This window comes from Netta rufina (genome assembly GCF_964035555.1).
Source record: "Netta rufina genome assembly, chromosome: 4".
In the NCBI taxonomy this organism is placed as follows: Eukaryota; Metazoa; Chordata; class Aves; order Anseriformes; family Anatidae; genus Netta; species Netta rufina.
The window spans coordinates 30,319,276-30,338,745 of record NC_140127.1 but is presented as its reverse complement, the minus strand read 5'-3'; positions in this window follow the sequence as shown (position 1 = coordinate 30,338,745).

Genomic DNA, 19,470 nt, shown 5'->3' with positions numbered 1-19,470 from the left:
AGGGGCAGCTTATGAACGGCTGTGGAGGGGGCGCTGCTGGCTCCGCCCACGCCTCGTTCTCGCCTCGTTCACCTCCCTTGCGAGGGCTGCCCGGTCCTGGCGGGGTCCTGGCGGCTCCCTCGAGTGGGCTCGGTGCTGGAAAAATTAGCCCTGCCTGTCTGAACGCGTCTGCCCCGGAGCTGATTGCCTCTGCATATCTGAGTCAAAACTGTATCTAGCTTCTGTGATGAGGTGAAGTGTGAGAAACACTCCGTAGCCAATAACTTAGGCTCAGGCGAGGATCTCAGTGAAGTAGTAATTTATTCGCGATTGCAATGGCGGGCGCCCCACAAGCAGGAGAGAGCGCCTCTACTAGTTCCAAAACACAGTTTATATACCTTTTGATGGCAGGACCCTCCCCTGTTTCCCCACTGAGTGGGTAATCCAGATTCACAATCTATCTGATGCTTCACAAACAATGCATGGCCTTCAGTCGCCGGCCTGTTAAATTTCAAATTTCTTTTGACATTTTTACTGCTTGAAGTGGTAATGTTTCTTCACTTATCTGACTTGACTTGACACCATGATTTTCACCTAATTGTCCTAAGGAGTCTGATTGTCTGCATTTTACAAGGTCGCCTGCTAAACTTTCTTATCACTGTAAGCATATCTCAGTACCACATTCCCTCCTTCTAAACAATGTAACTCTGCAAAAACAACATTTCTATTCCCACAATTCCCCCCTTTTCTTTTTTTTATAAACTGTTGATTTTTGCAAAAACTCTTTTTATTTTTATTTATTTATTTATTTTAAGTGTAATTTGGTAAATATCTTCCTCTTCTTCACTTTCTTTGCTCTCCATTTCCTCTAATATCATTTTATCTGAGTAGGGTGGTGGATCTATGGTCATTTGTTTCAATAATGTGGTTTCAATTAACCGCTGGACAAGTCCCCTTACACAGGGGATAATGCAACAGCCAATAGCTGTCAAAACTCCTGCTACTATAATTGAGGATGTAAATATGGACATTACCATCCCTTTCCATTTACCAAACCAAGATTTCAACCATCCTGTGATGGAAGTGTCTGCTCCCGAATTTTCTGCTAATTCATTGGCGAGGGTGGTAAGCCCTTGCAATGCTCTTGTTACTGTGCCATCCGGGGCAGTATTGTTACGGATAAAAGTACAATGGTTGCCCAGCATCACGCATACACCACCCTTCTCCACAAGCATCATATCTAATGCTATCCTGTTTTCCCAAGCCATTTTGCTGATGGCATCTAGTTGTTCAGTGATTCCTCTCATCGCATCCTTGGTATAATTGATGAATCTCTGCTGATTATAATAGAAATAATTAATCCAATCCACATTTTTATTGATTGTTACCCACCAGAACAGTAACTCAAACCCTGCAGCAATTTAATTTCTGGCTTTATGTTCATCCGGAACTCCTCTAGGTACCCCAATAGAATCTATGTATACTCTATCATCAAATGATATTCCTAAGCCTCCTTTACTTCTTCTGGGTATTTGTGATGTTTCTCTTTCAAATGCCAGGGTGAAGGGTATAGCTGATTGAACAAGTGCACAAGTGCCTTCCCAATTAGATGGTAGGGTGGACCGTAAGATCTTCCCTCCACCGTACCACCAGAGATCTGCCCTGGGGATCTCTAGTCTTGACCAGTTTCCCATCAAGTCCTTGGTAGCACAAGGCAAATTCTCCCAGATGCCAGGTAGCACTCACACCCTGCCGTGAGAGGCAAGCTGTATGGTTACCTATAGCTGTAGAGAATGCAGGGGGAACTGTGATATTGTTATCATGCAAGAAACAGCAAAGAGAGACTTACAGGCCTCATTTCCCCAGGCAGTCTTTTCTTGGTACAATGCAATCATACATCGCATCCCTTGGGAGTCTTTGGTCCACCCCCATGGGAAGGGCACTATCTGGGCAATCGGTCATCCCGAGGCACAAGCATAGCAGTAGCTACGGTTGAGACTCTGGACAGTATATTTGACCCATTCTATCCAGGCATTCACGTCCCCATACCCTGTTTGAATCTCAAATGTTTGAACTGCCACATTTCAGAGGGCCTCCTGTTTACTCTCCTGTTTTCTCCTTGAGTTTCTCCCTTTCTCTGATGGCAATAGAGGATTGTTTCCATACAGCTATTCTCAATCTGGCTGTTGTGTCTCTCCCAGTTATTTGTTCTTTCTGCTCAATTGTCATTGGGCATTTAAATCTCCACAAGCTAACACCTCACAAGCATCAAACGTGACGGCTTGTGGTACATAACCCTCTGTCACAGTCACCCATATTTTGATGGGGTATCCCGTTTTTGCTATTATCTGGTCATGCCTTTTCCAAGTTACCAATTGACCAAGGCCTTCTCTGAGGCCTAGAATCACTAAAAACAAAATTAATAATCAATTTTCCCCTGTCATTATTTTTAAACCTTAGGTTTCCAAATAATTATCGATACAAAAATAAGATGTACACTACTAACTATAACAACCCCCCCCTTGGGAGCACTGCAGTTCGCTATAGGTCTGTCCTTTCTCTCAATCACAAGTCACACTCGTTAGTTACCTGTGAAAATAAAAGGTTAGTTTACAATTGTAAGCTCTTATCCTGCTCAGAGTCCACTACGAGATTTTTCTCTTCAATTTCAACTTCCAACAAGTCTTTTGTAGGAACAGCTTCCCAGGTACTAGCGTTGACAGATGCCTTCACTCGAGTATAGTGAGTCCAACCTTTTTCCGCAGTTCTTATGGCTGTTTCAGTGGTCAGTAATTGTCCTTCCCATTCAGGCCGGAGTTGACTCTTTCCAGGTCTGAATCAGGACCCGGTTTCCAGGGTGATGGTGGTGAATGGGGAATTCCAAAGGTGGGGTTTGAGCCAACAACCCACAGGTCCTGAGAGATGACAAAGAAGAAGACAACCCCAGAATACAGTTCTTAAGGAAACTCTCTTATTTTGAATTGTGGTATCTCATCCCTTCTGCCCAGATAAGGCAATCTGAACAGCATCTCATATGGTGAAATTCCTATATCCTTTCTTGGTGCTGTTTAAACCTGTAGGAGTAAGCATTTTACCCAAGGAAATTGGGTTTCTAACACTAGTTTAGTTAATTGCTTCTTTAATGTCTGATTCATTCGCTCCACCTTCCCAGAAGAGGAGGGGTGCCAGGGGCTGTGAAAATCCCACTCAATCTCTAAGGCCTGCTTTAACCCTTGCAGTAAAGCTTACACCCATCTAGTCACATGGTCAATTAGGACAAACAAGTAACTCAGTAAAGTTTACCTGTATACTTTGGAAAGGTCAAGCCCCTGGCTCCCGTCCCCCTCTAGATGGGTTACAGAACACCTTTTTATTTACCTTTTGACATATGGTACATCCTCTACATATGTGCTTCCCTAAAGTGTATATTCCTACACAGACATACTTTCTTAGCACAACATCACACATTGCTTGCACCTCCCAATGACTCTTTTGATGTAAAACAGTTAATATTTGCCTCATTATCACTTTATTCAGCATTTCTCTCCCATCAGGGAGTATCGATTTTCCTTCAGACTTCATGGCTCCTGATTCCTTAAAAAAAAAATCTTTCTTTTAAAACTTTTTAGTTCTTTCTTAATTTTCAACAATTCCCTGAATCCTCTCTGCATTTATTCTGTTTTCCTTCAGACATTAGATGCCTTAAATACCTGACTTCTCTTTCTCCATATTGTAATTTTTTATTTATTTATTTTTTAATACTCCCAAGCCCTGCTTTCCCAGAAAGTTGAATAGCTTGTTAGTAGCTTTCTTCACAACTCTTTTCTCCTGTCCTGACAATAGAAAACGATCCACATATTTGTTAACATTAATACCTCCTTGGGAGGTTGTAATTGCTCCAAAATCTTTTTTTTAAAACTTACCCATATAGATAGGTGGCCCTGTAAACCCCCCAAGGTAAAATTGTCCACCTATATTGTTGCTTCCGCCCCCATTTCAGGGTCTTTCCAGTCAGAGGTGAATATACGTTTGCTCTCAGGGCCTGAGAGCACTCCATTAATTACACTGTTATTCCAGTCTAACAATTTACTATTTGAATGCCCAATTTAATCATCAAATCCCTTCCCAACAAATTAGTCCTTGCCTTGGGTACATACAATAATTACCCAGTGATCATTTTATCCCCTAGTCTCAGCTTGGTATCCCCCCCAAAGTGGCACTGTTATCCCAGCCCCACTTTTTAGGGTTTCATTAGTTAATTTAATCCCTGATACTTTACAGGTCAGTAATGACCTAGCTGTTCCCCAGTGTATTGGGTTTGATGGCAAGGTTCGGGGGCTGTGAGTAGGGGGGTGGGAAACTGCAGTGGCAGCCCCCGTGAGAAAAAAAAACCCGGAAGCCTCCCCGTGGTAGATAAGGGACAATTTCATCTGGCCCTAAGGGGCCCACTGCTGCCCAGAGCCAAGCCATGAGCAACACAGTCCGTGCCTCTGTGATAGCACATCCACGAAAACAAACAAACAAAGAAACAAACAAAAACCTGCTGCTCAACAGCAGTTGAGAGAGCGAGAAACCCCCCCGCAGACACCAAAGTCAGTGCAGAAGGAGGGGGAGGAGGCGCTCCAGGCGCTGGAGCCGAAGCCCCCCTGCGGCCGCTGGAGAGGCCCCTGGTGGAGCAGGCTGTTCCCCCCTCCCCGATGCTTGGGAAACTGACCAAACACCACAGCAAATATGCAAATATACCAAAACTTCTAGACTGTTACTTAGATAATGCCTACATCCTCTTTCCCTGCTCATTCAACTTCAAACAGCTCTGTTAAATACTACATGCCACACCTTTAACACCTTCAGCAACCCTTTTAACACTTCCTTCATCTTTCTCCAGACTGTACTTTTCTAATACCAGCACCAAAGGCTCAGTCAGGGTCCAACTTAATTCCATACCTTTTCCCTCCAAGATACTGAAACAACATATCAATATAGCATATTTCATCCCATTTTCCTTCTTTCCTCCTTCTTCCACTCCAGATATTCCTATTCGAAGTGGCCAGCCTGGCCACACTTAAAACATCTTATCAAAGCCTGTCTCTGCTAGGACTCGGGCCACAACACAGGCAGCCTTCTTTGCCTGCCATTCCTTCATCTCTCTTCCTCTCCTTTCCATCCTGGCCCTGACTCCCCCTGAAGATTTTCTTCATCTTTCTCCAACCCTCTGCGTCACTACCCACTGCACTGGCAATACCATTAGTTTTGATCTCCTTTCTTTTTTTTTTTTTTTTCCTTCTTATCTCCCCTCCAGACACACACCTCCAGGGCCTCCCGCAGGAGGGTCCCCCAGTGACTGTTCACTACATTCCCCCACCTTCTGAAGCATTTTCTGCATATTTTGCAAGGCTTTAATCACACAATGAACTTTCAAGAGCCCTTGGGATACTGGGTCCTCAGGTCTCATCCCCAAGTACTTTCTCATTCTGACCCCAAGTCTCTCATATGATTTCTGTGTTGCACACTATTATTATTCCAGCCAGGATTGGCAAGTGGGTATTTCTGCCCTGCCAGTATTATCCCTGGTCCTGGAGGATGAGCTCTTTCCCATTCTTGTATAGCAGCTCTCCTCCTGATCATTCCCATTTCTTTCCCTGTAAACAACATACTTATAGACATAATTCCCTCCCCCAAGAGTATAAATCAGGTCGTAGGAACTGGTCTAATTGTTCAGCTAGGCTGTTGGGGTTCTTGAATAAAGAATTCCTCTCCTTCTTAAAAGTCCTAACCTCTCTGCTGGTAAGGAGGAGGGGGTAGTTCACCTAAGAGGACACGCAGTTAGTGTTAGTACTGTTAGTATCAGGGAAGGCAAAATTCTCAACATATCTTCTACCTTGTTCTAATTCTTGCCAGAGCCTAGAGTACAATCCTTCTTTAGGGACAGTGTTAATTACAGTCCCTGTCTCCCTTCCTGGAGTGACTGCTGCTGCCACCAGTTCAATATTAAGATTATAGGGAGCATAACTTGGCTCCTTCTCTGAAAAAGGAATCTTATTGTTTACACATAAATTTAAAGCCTGAATTTTCATCAGACCCGTATTTTGGCCAAAATACTGCTGTTTCCTTAATTGGTTCTTTTGTCCAGACTGATACACAATATTTAACCCTTTTTTTTTTTTTTTTAATTATTTTTCTTTTACAATCCCTCTAATTTTGGGATTATGTTTCCCATTTCTTATCATTCTTCAGGAAGAACTATTAGTAGGCACTCCCCCAGGGATATCTCCCTGTCCCCTGGAACTCATATTTTCCCATTTTTCCTAACCCTCGCCAGTATGTGCTACAGAATTTTCCCTTCTGCAGTGTACCACACACCAACGTACTGAAAGATGGGGGTGTACCGCCAAGCACTTCCCCGTGCCAGCGTTACCGCACACCTGAGTTTACCAGATTCCCTGGTGTACTTCCAAGCACTTCCCCGTGCAAGGATTACCGTACACCAGATTCCCCTGGTGTAGTGCCAGCACTTCCCCGTGCAAGGGCTTACCATACACCAGATCACCCGACCCCCAAGGCAATACTCAATATTTCTTACCTTGGTCTGTGCACAGAGTTACCGGATCGATTCTTAAAAACCCGGAGTGCCTACCTTCTTCCTTTCCCCACTACTTCACGGATCCTGCCTCTTTAACCAGTCTCGGGCCCTCTGTCAGCTTTCCGCAGAACCGCCACCGTCGATGCACAGGACCGCTGAAATCAGCGGGGCATGCCTTCCTGCTGCTGCGGCGGTGGGGCTCCCCAGTAGGTGACTGGCTCCCGGACGAGCCCCCAAATTGTGAGAAACACTCCGTAGCCAATAACTTAGGCTCAGGCGAGGATCTCAGTGAAGTAGTAATTTATTCGCGATTGCAATGGCGGGCGCCCCACAAGCAGGAGAGAGCGCCTCTACTAGTTCCAAAACACAGTTTATATACCTTTTGATGGCAGGACCCTCCCCTGTTTCCCCACTGAGTGGGTAATCCAGATTCACAATCTATCTGATGCTTCACAAACAATGCATGGCCTTCAGTCGCCGGCCTGTTAAATTTCAAATTTCTTTTGACATTTTTACTGCTTGAAGTGGTAATGTTTCTTCACTTATCTGACTTGACTTGACACCATGATTTTCACCTAATTGTCCTAAGGAGTCTGATTGTCTGCATTTTACAAGGTCGCCTGCTAAACTTTCTTATCACTGTAAGCATATCTCAGTACCACATTCCCTCCTTCTAAACAATGTAACTCTGCAAAAACAACATTTCTATTCCCACAGAAGCTAGATCTACTTTTTAACTATGATGAGTGTTCAATACTAAACTGCTAGCTTCACAAACACCACTCAGGAATTGTACTGGGGAGTAAATAATTTGAAAGGGTAAAAGGGTAAGCGTTGTTATTTGGGTAGCCAAACATGCAGATAATTAATGTATTAGTATCATCACTTCAAAATTAAAAGATAATGGCATTTGCAAGAGGAGTTCAGTTGTGGAAACCCAACACTAGGATAAATAGCAAATAGCAAGAGAGAATATCAATGTATTATTGAAAATGATTAAAAGGTGCAATATGGTATACAATTTCTCCTCCTCCTTTTGTTTCATTTTTATTTCAACCTTAAACAGAGAGGAGGCCCCAAAGAAATAAGGACACATAACTTATATGCTGTTTTGAGTACACCATTCATTTCTTATCCCCTGTATTTATTTGAACACTTCTGACATAGTGGTAAGCTAGTTTAATGAAGTATGAAATTAAATCCACCAAACTATTTTAGTAAGTCAAATTATGACTAACATTGTTATCTGATTTTAGTCAGAGTTTTCTTTCTATTGTACATTTAGAATGCATAGCAGCCCGAAGGGGAATTTTAGCTATGCAAGGAGAGTCAACATGATAATTATATGAGTAATTATCTAGGCAGGACCTTGTGTCAAAATCTGCTTAGGATACTACTCCTAATACAGTTTCCCATATTTCCTGTAATATCATTTGCTCATTGTCATTAGCATTTTTTCTAGGTATAAAAATGCATATACACAGAGACATGGCAAGGAATATTGAAGACATTAGAACTTCAAATTATGGTTCTATTTAAATTGAATATAAATATGCAAATAAAATACCTCTGAGTGCATTTCCCATTTCTTGTCACAGATATGGCTATGTAACCCTTTCTTTTTAAAATATTTTCTATATTTAGTTCCACAATAATTGGCTACTGAAACAAATCCCTAAGTACCAATACTAGTTGATACATATTTATTGTTATAATGAAAATGAATGAAAGCTCATCTTATTTGACAAAAAGTAGATGAGATTACATGTGTTGCAATAACTTGATAGCATACTGCAGACTTGTTTTCCTTGATCTCTTAATTATCCTTTCTGCATATAAAGGAAGATGAATTTTACCGTTTTTATCCTGTTTCTTAATGAAACTACAGATTCTTCATTTCTGTAAGATTGATATTTACATATCTTAATGTAATATGCAGATTACGTATATGTAATTTTAATATGAATTTTATATGTATAGAATTATTTATGCGTTTTATATATATACAGATAAATTATATATTAAATATATTATTTGTCAAATTTGTCATTCTAAGACTAAAAATAAAATTTTATCTATATGCTATGAAAATATTGTGCTAACCTATTGTAGGAAAAATTTATAGTGGCAGGAATTCAAATTGCTCAAAAACATTTTGACCAAGAAACATAATACAATCATTGTTTCTCAAATTATGGAAGATGTTTAAAATATTTCTTATTAAGCTGATCATATTTACAATACACTATATTAAATATTTATAAGAGTTTAATATTTAATAGCTTCTTAATATATTTAATATTTCATTAAATTATTTTCTGATCAGCTTTGCTGAGTGTGCAGAAATTTATCTCATTTTCTCAGGGTAAATATTTAATTTGGTTTCTTTTTTTTACTTTCTTAGATTCTAAGGCTTTAAATGGAAAGCGAGCATCCAAAATGAAATTGCAAAACCAGAAATTTATTCACCTCTTTTTCCTTACAGGTTTTAGGACTAAGCAGCAACTGCCAGTTATCTACATTTTCACCAGACATGCCCAGTTCTGTCCCTTTTTTTTTGGCCTTGAAGGCCTGATTCACTTTCTATATCCAGATTGCACCTATTTGATCAAACTCTGGAGTCTCCCTTTATGATTAGCATAATCATTTGGGATGCTTGCCAAAGGGGGGTACAGGCTCTGGCTGGCACCAGCCAACTCCGCAGAGTGATAATGTCTCTTAGTTAGCAAGCTCATTGTGGGGGGAAGCCTCCTCCCAGCTCTTGCCACAAGGAATAAGTAACATAAATTGCACCAGTATTGACTGGAGCAAAGACTGGAAATGTGGTCTGATATCTCAGATGAGTGCCTTAACCACTGCACAATAGATTATCTCTAGTCCAGTGAATTTAATTATTCTGCTGAAAACTGAGCAGGAGGTAGAGTGCTCTGTGCCAAACTTGGCAGGAACGTGCTGTTTGCTGTGCTTTGTTATCTGCCTGCTCACACCCCCTCAAGCACATGTGTGATTGTATCCAATTTATTCTCAAATCTCTAAATTTCTCCTTATATAGAAACTGTAGGTGGATAATTTTGATTTTCAGATGGAGAAGGGATGTACATCCTGAGTTTTGTGACTTTCTCTTTAGGTTTAGCTCCAATATTTAAAACACCTTTGCTCTTTACATGCTTGAGGTTCCTTTGTTTTCCATGGCCTGTGGGGAAGGGTAATGCAATATTACCAATTCCATAGCAAATGTGACCTTAAAGAGAAGAGGGGAAAGAAGACAGAATATGAAAGTAATAGTAATAAGGTCACAAAACTGTATAAACTAGCTATATACACTGCTAATATATTTTGTCATATTTTTTTTAGCACTCCAGACTCCCATGATGCCCATCTGCTTCTGTTGACTAGTTTCTCTTGCATTTCCTGAAACTGTTTGTTCTGAGAAACCTGAGTGTGAATGACAGTCTTACATATTACTTCAAGAAAATCAGTAGTAGCGAGTACAATACAAGATCTCAAACGTGTTGGTTAAGTGATGCCAAAGAGCAGACTTAAAATGTAGGCCAGTTTACAGTTCTCATGGCACACAGTAGCAAAGCATTCGTTAGAATTCTTGCAGTGTTTCTGCTTATTTTCAAGAAGTATGTGAGCTGTAAAAATAGATGACAGACAAGCTTTATGTCTTGGGCAACATGTGATTAAATTATAGTAATTTACGCTAAAATGTATGAAGAATTATCATTTCGGGATGTTGTTTGCTAAAAATGTCTTCTTTACTTAGGATTGGTCTGAAATTTTTAAGATCTGTGTCCTTTATCAAAAAAAAAAAAAAAAAAAAATTTCTGTTGGAGAACATGGTATCCAGCACTGCCTAGTTCACTTGTTCTTCAACATCTCTGAAAAACTATTAATTGCCATTTACATTGCCATGCAAGATATAATCAGAGGGGCTGATTCTCAAAAGTATATAGCTTGAAAAAGTGCTAGTACAAAAACATAGTAGAAACATTATAAAGGTGGTTCCGTGAGCAGTGTGGGTCTTCCCAGTGAGAAATCTCTATTGTCTGATACCACAGCTGACCTCAGCCACTCCCTCTGATACAGACTGACTGCAATGCAGAACTTCTTCCAAGGCTTTGTTGCTTACTTTCTCAACGTTTGTAGGAAGTAATTTCTTTAAAACCTCTACTGTACCTTACAACTTTGAGCGGATCAAAATTTCTTAAGTGGAAGATGACAGAGCAATTGCTGAAGACTTAAGGCTTTATACAAATCCCACACAATGAAAATGATAGCCATATCAGTCAACATCAATTTTATAGATTAAAGCTTGTTTGTCCAGCTGTTCTATATTATTCATTAATAGACAACTGACTCAATATTTATTTATTTTTTGTCTTGTGTGTTCTTTCCTCCTTTCTTCCTAATTTTTATTTCACAATTCTTTTCCAACTGTAAACTCTGGAAGCTACTCCTGCAGTTATTTCTGAAAGATCTGACAGTCAGCTATTGGCTCTTCTATGTCTGGTGTCTCCTTCCTGGCTGCACACAAGAACATGAAAAAGTGATGGACAGTTAACATAGGACTAATTTTTTTGTTTATGATGCCAATAAGCCCTTAATGGTCAAGAGAAGAATAACTGTCTAGCACATTAAGGCCTAAGAGAATGACAAGAAAGTATAAAAAGCCACATTGTTCAGAAAATCCCCAAATCCAAATGTGATTGAAGCTGAGTAAAGCACATAAAACAGATGATACATGACAGTCTTCTGCTTTTGGACAAAAGACAAATTTCCACTACAGCAGAGTTTGACACGGTATCCCTCTGATATGATCAGAATAGCTTCGGTGAACTTTCGTATATTTCCATTTAGCGATTTCTTGTGATGTCTATATTTACTGTATCTGTACTTCTGGGATTTCTCTATCTTCAGGCCTCATTTTAATTTCCTCTCAGTGAGACCTATCAATATTAGCATGTAAATATTCCATACTAGCTTGTTTTACTTGGAAAGAAATTAGAAGGTCCAGTTTAACTTTTATTTACCAGCTGTATCAGGAACCAAACTATCATGTGCCACCTTCCAAGCCCACTGCTCTGCATAAGGCACTAATGATCAGGTTTTGGCTTATAGGAATTTTTTTTTCCATGGAGACAACCCAATTCAGACCCCTCTGCCTGAAGGAGATTATACTGGAGATGGAAGAGGTTAAAATATCAAACATATCTCTTCCCCAAGATCCAGGATTATCAATAAAAAATGAAATGTGTTTACTTATTCCCCTGGAGGACCTGGCAAACAAGGAAGGAAAACCTTTAAGGCTCCTGTTGTAACAGCCGTTCAATGTCAATCTTAGAGCTTTGTTTTGACACCTTTTTTCCCCCCCCCCCACTGAGTAACCAGATGAAGAAAGTGCTGTGTCAGGATCCAAACCTAAAGTGAGAAATACTTTAGAGGAGATTATCCTTCCGGTTTGTTTTAAATATGTTAGTGACATAAAAGTAGAATGTTTTAGTTCAGAGGTTTACCTTAACAGTGCTATTAATAAATGTCTCATAAAGCATTTATGGAAAATCAATTTAGAGCTAATGCACTATCATAATTACAATTTTCAAAAGCCCCTCAATGCTTGTTTACATAATATACCTTAATGGCTCTCAAGTGATCATTTATATCTGCCACATAAATAACACAGTTTTAGAAACTCTTCATAGCATGCATTTACCTAGTTGTCCCAATATGCCTGTGAAAACTTGGCCTGACCATTTATGTATTAATAGATAACTTGGTTTATTTGGTGTTTTCTTACTTTTCTAATTTCTCAACACACAAAATAGCAGTTATTTACTTTCTGCATATAATCTTTGCACAGCTACTCTAACAATTTGTTAGCACGTAAAACTTGGAAAGAGGCATGGAAGAGACTACAAGGACATGAAGTTCAGAAAATCATACATGTATAACTTATTTGTGGTTTCACAACTTACACCTTGACCTAGTGGGGTATGCCAAGACTAGCTTCTTCTTTTTGTGAGGCAATTATTCACAATACTAAATTAGAAATTGATACAGTATTTCTGAGCATATTAAAAGATGCAAAACAGAATGAACATAAAGGACTTTTTAAACAAGTCTTACTTCGCAAAGTACACTTTTAAGGAGCATTTTTGGAGATACCAATATATCGCTGAGCATTTTTGTGCAGATTTCCTTCTTAAATAAGATGGCAATAACACATATGTTTGTTTGGAAGTCTAACAAATGGTTGAAAAAGACTGTCATTCTGAACTAGCTGAAGATGTACTGAGTAACAGGAAATATATAGAAGACAGAACATAGACTGTACAACTTACGAACATGTACATAGAACATGTACAACTTATGCTCAATATTTATTTATATGAAACAGAAAAAAGATCCAACTTCTCCCCAGAAACTTGGCAGTACTGAAGATTAGTCTTCTTATTACTAGTCTCTATTCAGGATAAATCTGTGTAGAAGATAATATTACATTTATATCAATGACTAATTTTTAATGTGATTATAAGCCATATATATAACTGCATCATCATCATGTATCTCCAAATGAGATTTTCTTTGTTAGATCCTTTGGTTTCAATATATTGAGTATAAAATTGTTTAGTTGTCTAATCACACAGGTCCATGATGATTTACTAAAATATAGGTAGGGAATGTAGCCACAAGGTGAAAGTAATTACAAAAGTTTAAGTCTCTGGTGCCATACTAAAAAGCATCACTGTGCTTACACAGAACAGTGCTTCAGAACACATCATTATTCAACAGATGACCTGTATTCCTTGGACTAGTAAATGGTTAAACAGTTGCCATTAGGTGCCATACAAAGACCTTAAGTCCTCACCCTAGATTAAGAATTTGTGAAGCATAGTCATGCATCTGGATATTAAAAAAGCTTTTTAATCTTTCGGTTATATGTGGCATTCTAAGGAACCCCACAGAGACAGCTAGAAAATTAGAAGCAAAACACCTAATCCTTGTGCATGGACATCAGGATGTCAGATGAATATTTAAAAATACAGTATCCACTAAACAAAATATAAATGTGGGTTAATTTTTTTTTTCCATGTATATTCTTATTCTATGACAAATGAAGGGAACCTCATTACAATGATTTATTGTCAGCTTCTGACTTCAGAGCTCAATTCATTCAATTGTATTTGAAAGAGTCATCTACAGGTATATACACTGGACAAAGTAATATATTAGTTACTTTGAAAGACTGAATAGCAATACAAAGATTAATTACACTGTAAGGGACTAATAATTAGTAAGCTCATCTGGCCCTTTCAGAAACAATCACAGTAAGCTTGTTTTTTGTATTCCAAATCTGTTATTTATCCCTTTTAAAGTAATGCAACTGTTATCTATATGCAGATGTGCTGCATATGAATGTGTAATAGAGAGGTCTAGTTACACACAATAGTTTCTGAGCATCAAAGGAAAACAGATGTGATCAAGTCCAGCTCAACCAGAACTGCTATACCACTATACAGTTATTTACTATATCCTGACTGAGAGCACTGGGAAGTTAGTCTCACTAAGCCAGGGGTAAGAATTCTTCTGTACTTTAACTCAATTGACTTCATTAAAGTTACATCAGAAATGAAGTTTTCTAACAGGTTTTCTTTCTCCGCATCAATAAAATATTAACAGACAGTTGAAATGGACTGAGATTAAATGCATTACAAAAAAAATAATAATAAAAAATAAAAAAAAAGGAATGTACTAGTCGAAAATATATGATGCTTTTCAAAATTTCATACAAAGTCATTAGCATGTTTAAGAAAAGGCGTTTTAAGACATAGATGAGTAAGTAATACTGAAAGTTAAATGGTGTTGGCACAGTTCACCACACCTCAAATACTGTATTCAGTTTTGGGCGCCTCACTACAAAGACATTGAGGTGCTTGAGTGTGTCCAGAGAAGGGCAATGAAGCTGGTGAGGGGTCTGGAGAACAAGTCTTATGAGGAGCAGCTGAAGGAGCTGGGATTGTTCTGCTTGGAGAAAAGAAGGCTCAGGGGGGACCTTACTGTACTTTACTTAAATTACTTTAAAGCAGGTTGTAGTGAGGTGGGGATCAGGCACTTCTGCCAAACATCAAGTGATAAGAAAAGGGGAAATGGCCTCAAGTTGTACCAGCAGAGGCTTAGGTTGGATATTAGGAGAAATTTCTTTAATGAAAGGGTTGTGCAGCACTGGAATACGCTGCCCAGGGAAGTGGTTGAGTACCATTCCCAAAGGTCTTCAAGATATTGAACTTAGTAGCATAGTTTAGTGGTGGACCTTGCTACTAGGTTAAAGGTTGGACTAGATGATACTAGAGGTCTTTTCCAACCTGAATGATTCTATGATTTCCCTTTGAAACCATTCCTGTCCATCATACTGTGTCTTTACAATGACTTCACAAGGAATAAGTTATACATGTAATTTGACCCTAAATATGATAATTCTTTTATACTACTTGATAGCAATCTGCTCCTTTTACCCTCTACAGAAAGTTGAATAAATCAGCTATTTAGTTTATACTTAATACTAAAGCTCTGTGCAAGATAAGTCTTCAGTTCCCTGGCAAGTTATGAGCTTTTACATTTTGATCTGTATTAAAATGAAAATTAATAATTTTTAATACAGTATCAATAGTATGCTGAAATATGAAAAACAATGTTATCAAATTTGCCCATCTTTTTCCTTTTCTCTTTGCTCTCATACTCTTTTTCTGTTTTATCTAATATTGACAGCTACCAGAAGAATCAGGATTAGAAAATCCTTCCTAGTGAAAATTTTGCTGAAGCCAATACGTCTGCGAAATATCACATTCAGTAAATCCATATGATTATAAGAAATTTTATTCTTTAAAAAGGGTGCCAGTTATCCTTTTTTTTTTTTTTTTTACTATGCATGTCATCTCACAGAAGAGCAGAAGGGGGTTAAATTCCAGGGTAAAGAATTCTTCATTGAAAACATCATATTCTTTGTTTTTTCTAATGCCTTTCTCACCACTTGCGAGAGGATCCTGTGCTGCTTTTAAGTGAAAAGTTAATGTCTAACTAAAGATCCAGCAGTTAAGTAGTAAATTCTACAAGCTAACGTGTTAACAAATTTCCAACAAATTTGTAGATCTTGCACATGGTAGTAAATCCTCTGCAGTTTGGTCCTCCTGTATGTGAACACTGCATCTTTCACACCAAATGCAAATAAAAGTTATATTAACAAATGCTTTGAGAACTTGCATAGCACTACTAGCAATCTAATGCTCTGGATGGCAAATTTCACAAATACTGTTCTCAGTTAAGAACTCCCAACAATACCACAACCAAGAATTTCAATATCATTTACCCTTAACCAGTACAGCTTCTTAAGTCTCATCTGCAAAAAAAAGAAGCCTACGTGTACAAACTTTTACATTAGGTACAAATGTGACCAAATTTATGTGTCCTTGAAATATACACCAAAGATACATATACTGTTTTACAATTTTGCTCACTTGTATTAGGTACGATGCTGAAAAATGAATGGACATGTGTAGACTAAAATAATTAATTCAATTCATATCAGCCTCTCAACAACACTTCGAGAACCAGAGTTCTGCTTTTCCTTTTTCACCTTTCTGTCAATCCACAGTTTTTCTTCTGGCATTTCCATATCAAATGGTTCCTGATTTGCAGATGTGAATTCATTCTCTTCTCCAGATACCCTTTCCCCCAGTCATTTCTAATGTTTCGTCCTTTGGCATGAAATCTTACCTATGGACATGGTAGATACAGATACACTGAAATTGATGTTTGATCAATTTTTGACTACAATCTGTCTTGCTTTTGAACTGTCATGTTTACAGTGCTTCCTAGTGTTTGATCTTAGTTTATTTAGAACACACGAACAGCTTTTGTCTTGACCTGGAACCTCACAAACACCTTTGAGTCTGATTGTGCACCTTACTCACTCCTGATTTGGTCAGAACACTGAAAAGGAGAACTGAAATTTTTACCTTGCACTAGAATTTTATTTTAAATATTTTTTGCCTCTGTATACTGAGATAGGATGTTGGTAGACAATGCTCTTATTTTCCTCCTCTCTTTACATAATAACATGCATTCTTTTTCTGAAGATCTCAAAAAGAACCCCTACTACTAGTTAGCTCTGAGATTTTGCTTCCAGATTCTGAGTTTTTCTTAATACTCCAACTGCATTATGTTATTTGCATGCTTATAATAAGGGATGTATACTTCATTGAGCTCTCTATTACTGCACAAAAAATCATGGTATGTCTGTCTCACATCTCTGAAAATCAGATTGCAGTAATGCATTTTATTTTCTAGCTAAACATGTATTTAAATATTGCATGAGCCTGGCTCCTTTCCAACACCCGTTTTATTAAAGCCAGCTGTGAAGCAATTATTGAACATACTAAAAATGGCTTTTGAGAGTAGAACAATATGAGCTTTGTCCAATTTTGATTCACACACTGAGCTTTGACTAAATACCACATTCCAAGAACTCAATCTCTTATGAAATGGAGTCTCTGAACAACTTCAGGAACATAATTTCTGAGAACTGCGGGAATCTAGGTCAAGGACTGATTGCAGTAGAAATTACTAACATAAAGGAGTATGCTTTTTCCTAAATAAATAATGTGCTTTCAAACGCCAATGAAGGCAAAATAACGAAGAAAGCACAAACAAGTCAATTCAGTTTGAGAATAAAAATATACAATAGCAAATACAATCTATATTGCATATATATATACAATACAATAAAAAATTTTTGAAAGTCTCATTTTATGAAAGTAGAATGTCTTCTTTCTCTGGGGTTTGTAATCTAGTCATATTCTAACAGAGATGTTATATATTTCTGATGGATTTCCTACCTTTTATATGCTTTTCAGGCACATTTGGATCTATTTTTTATACCATATGAACTTCTCACATGCATTTGCATGAGCATCTGAGGCATTCAGATGACATATAAATGACAAATGATTGTCTTTAGGAGGAGTATGATCTAATTTTGACTTCTTTATGGTTACTCATATATTTTCAAAAAACTAAAATTCACTATTCTAGCAATAAGATTCTATTTGGTTCTGCATTTGCATACTAATGGGCAAAAGTATTTAAATTCCTACAGATATCTATTGCTGGCTAGATACAGCCCAGCTGCTCCCTGTTAAAAATGGTGATTAGAAATTAATATAACTATCCCATGCATTCACAGCTTGAGATTTGTAATATATAAAGAACAATCATTCCTAAAGGGGTTATGCTTGTGAATGCTGTATTTAATTAATGCCCAAGGGAAAGAGCAGAAGAGGAGGAGGAAAAATACTGCAGCTGAATATATTCTGCAATTGTAGTGATGTTAAACACTGCATGCCAGATTTAATGGCATGTATTCATCGAGCTAGCAGAGTGTCTTACTCAGAACAAATGGTGCTGTCTGCCTTCGGGAGACCACGAATTTGAAGTGAATTTGGGAGCGCAGAATAGATTTCTATTTTATTTTCTTTATTGACTTAGCTAGGCCTGCCATTACGAACACCCAAGCTCCTCCTTATATGCAGATCAACTTTGTGCCTGGGAGATACAAAATCCTTCTTCACCTGTAGCGATGTCTTTAGCTTTGTGAAGAGAAGGGTGCTGAGCAGCATATGTACAAGCCATACCAATTATTTAAGTTGAGACTGACACTTGCTTTTTGTGTCTGGCTGCTACTAGTAATCGTGAGAAGATGAAAGTATGCCTGCTGTGAGAGGGTGCCTGCAATACCTACAGAAAGAGCGAATAAGGCAGCAGATTAAAGTGAAAGATTGTTATCTCGTGCTCATCCCAAACAAATGGCTTTGCATTAAAGTCAGAGATTTGAACATTGCTGCAGAGGTTTAAAGAAAAAAAAAAAAAAAGCCAACAAAATGCTATTGTATCGTACAGTGGTGTATTAGTAGAGTAGAAAAGCACTTTCATATGCATATCAATATTAGCCACTCTAGGTAACACAGGCCCTGTTTGGACTGGAATTTACAATAGGAGGAACACCACAAGAAGACCCCAACAAGGATAGGTCACATCCCACCTGCTCAGCTGTGGCAACTGTTTGGTAAAATGGCAAAGAATAAGCTCCAGATAAAACTAGCAGACATAGCTGGAAGCCAGCCCTCAGACAGCAGGCACCTTAGGAGAAGCAGACAAGACTGGTGTTAGTAAAATTGATCCAAGAGACTGGGAGACACAACATCTCTTGCAGGTGTTTCTGCCCTTAGCACAAGAGAATTTGCTATGAAGGCTGGATTTCACAGAATCCAGAATGGTTGAGGCTGGAAGGGACCTCTGGGTCCATCTGGTCCAAATCCCTGGGCCCCATAAAAGCAGGGTGCCCAGGACCACATCCAGGTGGCTTTTGAGGATCTCCAAGGAGGAGACTCCACCACCACTCTAGGCAGCCTGTGCCAGTGCTCAGTCACCTGGACAGTACAGAAGTTCTGCCTGGTGTTCAGAGGGAACCTCTTCCATTCCTGTTTGTGCCCAGAGCCTCTTGTTCTGGTGCTGGGCACCATTGAAAAGGGACTGGTTCTGTCCTCTTTACAACCTACCCTTCACATATTTATAGACATTAATAGGATCCTCCCTTTTTTTTTTCATTATTATTTTTTCAAAGCTCAGCTGCTAATTGAGATTTGAACAGAACGCTAACCACAACGGCCCTTTCATCTCAGCACGAATGTATTTTACTGAAATATAAATATTAACATTCAGGCCAAATATGTATTTCTGATCACACCAGAAAAAAAATCCCTCTGTTAAGAAGATGAGATTATGTTCATACTGTTATTACAAAAATGCTCCTTCAACATACAGATATGGAAAGAATAGCATACACTTAATGTCAG